The 2,191-nt window shown below is 49.8% G+C and overlaps 1 non-coding gene across 1 annotated transcript; it reads right to left on the bottom strand.

Moving 5' to 3' along the window:
• Window positions 1-1,226: 1,226 nt before the first annotated feature.
• Window positions 1,227-1,364, bottom strand: LOC119948232. Its single transcript, XR_005456643.1, has one exon. It is a non-coding gene; the product is annotated as a small nucleolar RNA SNORA7 (small nucleolar RNA).
• Window positions 1,365-2,191: the final 827 nt, after the last annotated feature.

Below are 2,191 nucleotides of genomic sequence, written 5' to 3'. Positions count from 1 at the left end.
TGTTCCCGGTTTCACCTATCCATGATTGGCGGGACCCAAGCTCACGGCTGCGTCGTTAGCCCCCGTGCCTGTCCCCAGCCGCTGCCGCCTTTTTGGTCACCAGTGGCTGCAGTCATGCCTCTTCATCATCATCATCAATCGTATTTATTGAGCGCTTACTATGTGCAGAGCACTGTACTAAGCGCTTGGGAAGTACAAATTGGCAACACATAGAGACAGTCCCTACCCAACAGTGGGCTCACAGTCTAAAAGGGGGAGACAGAGAACAAAACCAAAGATACCAACAAAATAAAATAAATAGGATAGATATGTACAAGTAAAATAAATAAATAGAGTAATAAATATGTACAACCATATATACATATATACAGGTGCTGTGGGGAAGGGAAGGAGGTAAGATGGGGGGATGGAGAGGGGGACGAGGGGACAGTCTTCAATGACTGGCTGGCCTCCACTTCCCTTCCCCAACCTCATAAAGCCCAGGCAGCCATGAGTTGTAGGCTCAACTTTAAGTGCAGCTGCTGGTGGGTGCAAATTCATTCAATCGCATTTACTGAGCGCTTACTGTGTGCAGAGCACTGTACTAAGCACTTGGGAAGTACAAGTTGGCAACATACAGAGACGGTCCCTACCCAACAACGGGCTAATAGTCTAGAAGGGGGAGACAGACAACAAAACAAAGCATGTACAAATGATGTTCGCGCCTTAACCTCAAGGGTACGCGATACAGGTGTGCACTGGCTAGGCTGCGTTTGATTGCATTTTGACCGTCTCTGGGCACCCATGTCTGATCATCCTCCACCCAGTCGAAGGGGTTGATTTATGGCACGCTCACGATCCGGATTTTCTGATTGGTTCCTGCAGTGGTGGTGAAGGGGAGGGGGCTGGAAGTGGTGGTGTCAGTGGAGGGGGACACTCTTGAGGTTGGGGAGGAGCTGGGCTCATCAAAATGTCCCACCTCCTCCTTCCCCGACTCCGTCCCCTTGTCGCCAGGCCCAATATCATAGTAGTTTAAAGCACTTGTCTTGTTTTATGCCGTCCTGTTATCTCCGACCTGTAGAGACACCGTGGGCACATCTCTCCCAGAACACCCCACCTCCATCTGCAATCCTTCTGGTAGTGTATCCATAGAGTTTTCTTGGTAAAAATATGCAAGTGGTTTACCACTGCCGCCTTCCGCACAGTAAACTTGAGTCTCCAATGCCACTGCTGTACAGCACAGGTGAGTTTGCAGCAGATTGCCTTCCACTCGCTAGCCACTGCCCAACCTAGGAATGGAATGGATAGGCCTCTGCTTGACTCTCCCTCCCGTAGTCGAGACTGGTAGAGTACTGGAAACTCTCCAGATGCGACCCTGAGAGGGGTTTAAACCACTGGATGGATAACCAATGGATAAGGATAATCCTTTGTGGAGCTCATCTCATCTAATAAACCTTCTCTATCCAAACCCCCTCGGGGACCAAATTTCTGAGTCCTTGAAATCTGGTGCATAATATAGCAATCAGTCAATGGTATTGAATGCTTATTGTGTGCGGAGCCCTGTACTGCGCATTTGGGAGAGTACAATACAATAGAGTTGGTAGATGCACATGAGATTTCAAGGACCCAGAAAATGATTAGCTGTTAGAAAACTCGGCCTATGAGTGCCCTCGCTGCCCAGAACTCAGCATCACTTGATGTTACAATAGCTTTTCGTGCTTCACCACGCACCAGGGTTTTAGTCGGGCAGGCCTGTGCGCCAATACCGTGGATGGCACGTTCATGATCTTTTCTGAACCCTATATAGACCACCAGCTGCCTCCCTCCTCAGTTCTGCTGTTGTTCAGGAAATTAATCCTCCAGGAACAAAGCCTTCTCCTCTCCCCTGTGAGGCGCTTAACATTCAATTCAGCGATCCCCGAGTCCCTCCCCCCCACCACGCACGTACACACGTCCGCGTACAGACTCGCGAATCTTTTCCGAACGGGATCTCCCGAGTTAAACGGGAGAAGCCCCAGCGATTGAGTCATTGAAAAATTAGGCAGGGCAGCAGCGTGCTGGGGACTCAAGCAATCCCAGCTCTGGAGAAGCAGAGTATCACTTTGGCAGGGCGACGTAATTTTCATCATTAATGTCTGCACGGTAATCCTGTCAGCTTCACCAGCCCTAGCGTTCCTTGGTCAGTTGAACAAATCTGAGCTCCGGGAGTGAT

The sequence above is a fragment of the Tachyglossus aculeatus genome, chromosome X4 (assembly GCF_015852505.1).
Source record: "Tachyglossus aculeatus isolate mTacAcu1 chromosome X4, mTacAcu1.pri, whole genome shotgun sequence".
NCBI classification, from domain to species: Eukaryota; Metazoa; Chordata; class Mammalia; order Monotremata; family Tachyglossidae; genus Tachyglossus; species Tachyglossus aculeatus.
The sequence above is the reverse complement of the archived record's forward strand: the minus strand, read 5'-3'. Positions and strand labels throughout refer to the sequence as shown.